We start from the raw sequence: 8,786 nt of genomic DNA on the forward strand, positions 1-8,786 counted from the left end.
TGCTTTGTAATTAACAAAACTTGGCCAGGCATTTACTTCAATTTTGTTTATGTGCTTGGCTTTTATGGACATGGCCAGGCTACATATAATTTATTAACAAATTGGCACATGAGCTGCGCAATGGCCAAGGCACGTTGATTAGAGAGGAGCCACTGCAGGAAACTGGAGTCCTTCGAACGGGTCTGCCTGCCGGCACAATGCCAGCAAATTTCAATTCCAATTCGAGCAGCGCCCGCAAATTGCCGCTGCCCCCATTCCGAATTGGCCCAGCTGTACGTAGCAGGGCTCCAATAATAGCAAATGGCAATTACCGTCTATGAGTTTTCATTTTGCTGTTGGAATTGGCATTGGAATTGGAATTGGCGTTGGAATTGGAATTGGAAGTGGAATTGGAATTGGCATTGGCATTGGCGTTGCCTTTGTTGCTGCGAATAATGAAAATTATAAGCCACTTCCGAATTTCATTATCGAAATTAGATGTTGGCTGCCGGTGCAGGCGGACGGACGGTTTCGCCTGACGGATTTGCCGGATGTTGTGCTAATTTGTCAACGGCCGCAACGAGGCGACGCGACGCCAATGACAAAGTGAAAGTCATTGTGGGCGTGGCCGTCGAGGCAGCCTCCTTTGCCTTGTCAAATTCAAATTGAGTCATTAAAAATTAAGTTCGCTGCGACTTCAAGCAGCAGCCACAGCCACAGCCACAGTCAGAGCCACAGGCAACGCAGCAAAGTTAACCAAATGATAAATAGCAAAATTAGATTTGACAGCCTCGCGTTGGCTTCGCTCGCACAAATTGCAGCATTCATCTTGATTACATTTGGCCTGAATATCTTAAGATTTGCCATTTCTGGCTCGCTGGCCGTAATTGCATTTTCTCCACAGAGTTTCAAATCTTTCTCAGAGTTTCAATCTGTTTGGATCTGGAAAATTCGCCGCCTGCAATTGAATTGCACAGTTTCAGCACTCTGAATCAGGCTCAAGTCAAATAATAAATACTACAAATACGAAATAATATTTGCAGCATTCGCCCCAGTTCTAAACTGGGCTAATTACTCGCAGCTCTCTCTCTCTCTCTCTCTTTTTCAGCTGGCTTTGTAGTTATAAATAATGAAATTACTTCTGCTTGGAGCTTGACTCATCGTTCTTTGACCAACTTAACTTTGCATTAACTGCGACTTTAAAGTTTCTATTTTGCCAGTTGCATTTGCCACAATGTCTGTGGCACTTGGATATATTTTGCTCATATTTCGCAGCCAGCACACATGTTGCACTGTCAGCCACGCCCATACGCCCATACGCTCTGTCGACTGCTTGCAAACTTCTTGCATTGTTCATCATGCAGGGGCTGCAGCTAATGTGGGAGACAGTCCTGCAGCTGGCGCGTTAAATCAATTGGGAGCTTGTTGCTGCCGTACTTAGCTCTTGCTTCCGCTTCCGCTGCAGCTGCCTGAGCTGCCCTGCGGCATCCACTGCCACGGCGCCACATGCGCTCCATCGTTGGGTTTTACAAGCCATTACTCAATTTTTTTCTACAATGTGTTACAAAATGCGCTTCAGTGTCGCTTAAATTAAAGAATATATATTATATATGTATAGCTGAAAGTGACAAACTTTAATATGCATAAGGCCAATCTGTTAGAAATAGCCCTATTTGATAGAGAAATTTCAGATTTTATATGGAATTCAGTGTCAATGGTTATAGTATATAAGCTAATTTACTTACCATCTTCAGCTAGGGTATCTGCACGCCTAGCACATCAAACAGCTCTTCTCATAGAGATAACTAAAACTGAAATGGCAAACACCTTCATTAGGCACAATCAAACATTGATTAAGCTACAGTAAAACTCAAGGCAAAGCTGCCTAATGCTAAAGCGGCTTTAATGCTGGGAATATCTTTAAGGTTTCCTCGTGATTTAACTGAAACATAATACAATGGTATAGGCTCTGCCACTGGCAATTTATATTCAGCCGGCACAAATGCCATGCTTATTTATGCGCTCTTATTATTTTCAGTTTGTGTTTCTGCTCCCTCGGCCCCTCCCAAAGTAATGCAGAAATATTCTCGAAAAACCAACAAAGCAACAAAACGTTACCCACACACACACACACACACACACACACACAAGTCGAAATGTGCACAATAAAATGAAATGGATTTCTAAAAAGGTTCACTCCAGCTAAAAGGTAGCTCGGCGCCGAGATCTCAAGGCCAATGCGAGTGCCGCATTCGTCATATTTTATGGCAATTTTAGGATAAGATTTTAGGCTATTTACTGTATTCATGCAACTCTCAAGTGCCAATGAGAAAGTTGCAAATTGTGCAGCTGAAGACCTGAAGGAAATAATGTAAAATGTTCAGATAAGTATGCAAATCTTATATTGTTAAGGCCAGATCTCTTTAACAGTAACTGCTTCTCCCACACATAGCTCGGTTATGCTATTAACAGCAATATGTTAATAACAGTTTACTCACTTCATACCATGTACATTTACTTCTTTCTTATTTTTCGTGCCATCTTGTTCTAGTGACTAAAAAAAAAAGACATTTTCTCATTCACCATCTCTACACTTCCCCACATGTAATAACTATATATAATAATATTTGCAGTTCTCATTTCACGCAGTTCTGATAGCCATCTCACGTTTGATATAGATTTGAATGCCTGCAATTCAGTGGAATGCGATTGATTTAATATTCGAGCCGAGGTCTCTGGCTGTCAGCTCTTTGGCAGATGTCGCCGAATTATCGCGTCTGTGTGCTGTGCACAAATGCCAGTGATTGCATTCTGATTTGTTGCATTTGTGTGAGTGTGTGTGTGTGTGTGACAGGATGCGGTTGCCGCTGCTGCCAGCCCGTGTGGCAGAATGCAACAAGCGCCCGTCGAATCTGCACCACGCAATCAGTTGATTTTATTTAGCTATCAGCAAAGTAGCTGCCACTCAGCGCTGTGCGCATACATTGTAGACCGAACTCAAGTACACAAACACACACCCACACACACACACAGAGTGTCAAGTAGATGCTCGATAATGTTTTAGATGGCATTGCGAGTCCTTGGCACACTCACATACAGCATGTATTAGTTTGTGTCAACAGAAGCTTTGCGGCAGCCGAGTCTAAATAAGCAAATACTGGCACTTAACAGCCACGGAGGAGCACGGACAGACAGTCAGTGGGCGTGGCAGACGACAGGTAATAAAATGCGCATTTGTGCACGAAATTACTGCACTCGCAGCACCGGCCGCAGCCTCTCCCATGCTAAATCCCCAGCTGGCTACTCGCATGCCCCATGTAAGTTGGCTAAATTTCATTCCGTTCCGCTTTTAATGCTCTCCCAGCGGCCGCAAAAGTTCTTTTCAATAAGCAGCCAGCCAGCGAGCAACAGCGACGGCGATAGCAGGATAAAAGGAGTAGAGCTAAATCAGTCAATTAGGGCGCATAAGTAAGGTGAATCGAATGGAAATCCAAATTCGAATTGAAATACATAAATTTTAATCAAGATTTACCAAAATATATATAGAAATATATAAATATATTATTTGGGAAAATATCCAATGTACATGATAATGATAATATCATTATGATATGAGAATAAATAGATTTGAATATACGATACACGAATATTTAAATTGGTAATTGAACATAATAGAGTTCCATATGCCTCTAGACAATTGAAGAGCAGTTCGAAGCCAATAGCTGAATGGGCATGCCCCATCTGTGGGTAATGCTGTAGGGTAGTGCACAGCCGGCAATAAATATGCACGAACAGGAGAAGCAAGTCGCGCGGCACACTTAGCGCCCGACATGACAGAGGAAGTGCTCTTAAAGTTGGTAGCATAAACAAAAATAGTTGAGCTGCTAACTGCTTGCCCTGTCGGAGCAACAGACAGACAAACAGAGTGGCAGACTGACTGACAGGCAGACGGACAGATGCGCTATTCATTCTCGCGCTGGCAACTATTTTTATTGCATATTTTTGGGGCTGCGGCAAAATTAATTGCACTTGAAGTATGCACATTAAATTTAATGAGCTCGCGAGCACCGACACCGGCACCGTCACCCGACAGAGACAGCAGACACAGCTGAGAGAGAGAGAGAGCAGGAGGTAGCGAGAGGCATCGGGAGGATAGCAGGAGGCAGCAGCGCTTAGCTGCAATTAAGTTTAATTGTGACTGCAATTGCAGCTAAGCAGCCAGCCACGACGGCAAGGCAGCTTGCGACGCTGCATGAGCTGTTTAACAGCTACTTAACTGAATAGGATTCGCAGCTCAATTGTGTTGCACATGGCTCATGCCTCCCCTGGCGCCTGGCACGTCTCACACACACACACACACACACACACACACACAGCCGAAATTCACTCCAACTCGAGCCATCGAGGCATCAAGCAGAAAGCACTAATGAAAATGAAGAATGTTTTTGCCATTCAACAAATGGAGTAATACAGAATGTTGTTGCATGGCAGGTGGCAGTTGCCATGGCTGCAACTAGTGCTGCTGCTGCTGCTACTCCTGCTACGGCTGTGGATTCTGCTGCTGCTGCTACTCCTGCTTCTGTTACTCCTGCTGCTGCTGCTACTCCTGCTTCTGTTACTCCTGCTGCTGCTGCTACTCCAGCTGATGCTACTCCTCCTACTGCTGCTACTCCTGCAACGGCTATAGATTCTACTGCTGCTGCTACACCTGCTGCTACTGCAGCTGTTGCGTATACTCCTGCTGCTGCTGCTCCTGCTTCAGCTGTTGCCTATACTCTTGCTGCTGCTGCCCGTCCTGTTGCTTTGTGCTTCACACCCACATACATACATACACCCACTCCTGGCATCCCTATCCAGGCAATCCGAATTTACTGCTGCTGCTGCGCTCATGTGCAAACGTTCAGTGCGGCTCATTAACTATGAATGGCAATGGGGCAGCATTTGTGGCCAGTGGAGCGCTGTAGGCTGCGATGCGCGAGCGCAACAAATATTTCTTAATTTGCCACAAGTTTCAGGCTGAAAATTCGCTTTGCATTGCAATTTCCATTGTTGCCTGAACTAATTAGCAGCTGCAGCTGCGGCAGGCAAAGTTCTTCACATTTCGCATAATCAAAAGTGTGTACCAAGCCTTAAATGTATTTAATAAGTTGGCAAATGCGCAATGCGTAGATGTATAAAGTTGATTTAATTTGTAAAGGGACGTCGCCAGCAAAGAGAAAGCAGTTTTTGCAGTTTTTATGTTTATTTGATATGCAAAAAATAATAATAAATAAATAAATGTTAATTTTTGTTATGCATACCTAGCGCATTGCAGCTGACAGGTCAGAAGGCAGTCTATCTTCACTCGTACATCGTATTGCTCTTAATAATTTGTGTAAAGTGCTGCCTCGTCACAAACCCTTAATTACTGGGAGTGGCTGCTGATTTACATTTTACGATTCACTTTATAAGCGAACCATTGACGGAGCTACAGATTTATATGCTCTCAATTTCCGATATAGATATATGTGTACACTTGGTCACTCTGTCATTTCTGTGTATGTGTGTGTGTAACTGTATCCTGATTTCATACACATGAAAGTAGTTGCATAGGGTATATTGTTTCGCTGCATTCGAATGCAACTGAGACTGAAGGAAGCGCCTGTTAACATAATAATTAAACTATTGTGAGATGAGTTAGCCCTAATTTATTGAAAGCAATAAATAATCAAGCATGCGATTACATTTTTTTAAGGTTTTCAATCTACTATGTTTGTAAAAGAAGCAAGTCTAGTACTTCTTGGTCTTAGATCATTGTGATATAAAACTACTTTTACCTTCTTTCATTTAAAGTCTTTCAGATTCTGAATGCAATGCTCTTAAAGCAATACTAAATTCCAAGAAATGTTAAGGCCCAGTAAATAGTTCTGCTTCAGATGAACGTTTAAATAGTAGATAGTATAAGCCAGGAATGTAAATAATACTCAATTAATTTTATATGAAAACGATAAAGCATTGACTATGAGTCTGATCAAAAAATGTCTGCGAATCGTCTAAGGTCACCAATTCACAATTTTTTTTAATAAAGAGCACTCGCTCGTCTGTTGCCTCACCTCGCCAGATTCACTTAGGGTATCTTGCAGTTGAGCATACTAGATTGGTAACTCTCAATTCGTTTACATTTGAGTTAATTGATTTTTGCGCTGGTCATCAAGCGGAATATATTTCATTTATTGCTTTAAATTGTTTATTCAATTCGACTTTATTTTACGTTATTTTGTTTGACATTTGGTAAGTGCAGTGCAAACAGCAGCAGCTCGTCCACTTGTCTGTCAGTCAGCATTCAAAACAAATTAAATTCTTTGCAGCATGTGCCACAAATGCGTGCACCACTCACACACACGCACGCACACAGATGTACATTAGTGAAAGAAAAGGGAAGACAAGCAAGCAAAGAGAAAATGTGGACGCAGCCACATAGTTTCCAAATTAAAGTTAGACCCGACCAAAATGGCGGTCGAGCCAAGCAAGGGGCCAACCCTGGGTGGGGGCAACGTCATTAAAGCGAGGCTACGCATAGTTTGGCGAAGCGATGCCATGCCCCAGAAGCAAGGCGGTCAAGAGGTCAGTGGGCGAGCAGGAGCTGGAGCAGGAGCTGGAGCTGGAGCAGGAGGCTGAGCTGGCGATGTGTACGGCACGAGCATTTTATGAGCGCTGAAACAAAATTGAAACTTTTTGATTGAATACAAACTGCAATCTCGCAGGAGCAATGAGTAAATGGAGCCGGTCCCTTCTTAAAGTTTACCCGAACTTCCACTCCGGTTGCTTGCTCCGTCCGAGCCTTGCCGCGCCCTGCCGTAGTTCTGCCCCGTGGCATTCTTCTCTCGGCAAACTTAGTTTTATAAATTAAAATAATACAATAAAGATTATATGTATAACAGTGCAGGCAGTCAGGCAGATGCAGTCCTGGCATCCATAGATACTCATACACACACACAGACACACAAATAGCTGAGCCAAGGCCATTATGGAAACTTTTAGTAGAAGACTTTTGCCATATGTTGTTAGTGGCCCAAGCAAACTTGCCCAGCTCCAACAAGTTTTTATTCTGAGTCATCGAGCCAAGTTGACAAACATCAAAATAAACAAGTAATAAATGGAAAATTGTAATAAATGAAAAATGTTTTCCAGAGATCCCAAATTATACAAATATTAGTCAGCAATTAGACACAAACAATGAAGAGCAATTTCTGAATGCAAAGGCAAACAAGGGCCAGCTTCTGCTCTCTGCTCTCTTTTTACTTTCGGCATAAATAAGTGTCACATTAATTAATTAATTACCGAAAACGTGCTGACTCTTCATCCAAATTTACACTCAAGCCTTTTGAGCAGGGCTCTCGATGTGAAAACCGAAAATTCGCAACCTCAAATAAAACGCCACGAGCTAATTTGCGGTTCAGACCGAGCAGAGGCAGCCAAAGGGCCCAGAGAGTGCGAACACTTGACTGGGCAATACCCTGCCAATATTTGACATGGCTTTTAGACTTAAAATTCGAAATTAAACCTTCAATATTTTGGGATCAATGCATAAGAGCTGCCTAGAGCGGGTCAGAAAGAGACGGAGACAGATGGAGAGGTGAATTGAGTTGACTTTGTCCCTCGGCTGGGTTCGGCGACAACGCTTAATAATAAGATAAACAGGTGAAAACATAATCCAATCAATTGCCGTCATTTAGGTGAAGTGCTCTCCAAAACTTTGCCAGCTGCCGCACAAATAATACAGACGCCTACATATCATATCATCTTTAAAACAGAACACAGAAGACAAAGGCACAAAATGCTGCTCAATTTAAGCGTCGGCAAAGTATGAAGCGATAATAAGTATAATAAAGACTGCCAAAAAGTTTCAAAAATGCCTGCAAAAAAAATATATATATATAAAAAGAGAAGGAAAAAAGTGGAAAAGGGACACAAAAAACAAAGCAAATGTCTAACGGGAAATTCATGTTGATGAAAAATGTTTTTCATGCGCGCCTCCATTCACATTGATGATAGAGTGGGCGGCCGCTCCCAAGAAGTGTGCGTGTGTCCGTGTAGCCAGCAGTGTGTGTGTGTGTGTCAGCGCATAGGTTTAAGGACATACAAATGACTAGGCCAAAAACAAAATAGGTCCATGCTAAAGAAAATGGCAACAGGGATAGCCCACGCAGCAGCAGTTACCAACAAAAAAAATAAAAATAATAACAATAACAAAAGCAAAGAGCAGCAACTACAACAACAACCACCCAGCAAAGTGTCTCTCAACTGTAAACGGCTCAAACAGCAACATTCCGCTCAAGAAGCAACTCACTCAACCGCACCCACATCCGGACAATGGAGCGTCGCGACGCTCTAACAGAGCTGGCAGAGCCCAACTGAGGCGCAGCAACAGCCAATGTAAGCGCCGTAGCTAGAAATGTGTCACGCAACGACCTTGAATCTCACTCAGTGAGAGTCGAACGGCTGCTCACCCAATTCTTGCTGGCTGCGGCTCGAGCAGAGTGATTGCTGTTAGGCTCATGTTAGCGTTAACAGCGCTCCGAATGGCTGCTCGCTGCTAACAGAGCTTGATCGGGCAGTAACTGCAATTAACATAATTGTATTTTGTAGGCAAATGTTAATGTTAATGTTAGCGATGTAGGCATTTATGTACTTGTTGACAATTATTATTTCTTATAAATACAAGAGAATTATTGTAGTGAATAATTTAATAACGATTGGCTACAGCTTAACATAAATAAAATAGATTTTATTTAATAAAACTATTAGCTGTTGCTAAGCATTATTAG

Source organism: Drosophila navojoa, chromosome 2 (assembly GCF_054131105.1).
Source record: "Drosophila navojoa isolate 15081-1374.11 chromosome 2, UAZ_NAV_1.0, whole genome shotgun sequence".
Classification (NCBI taxonomy): domain Eukaryota; kingdom Metazoa; phylum Arthropoda; class Insecta; order Diptera; family Drosophilidae; genus Drosophila; species Drosophila navojoa.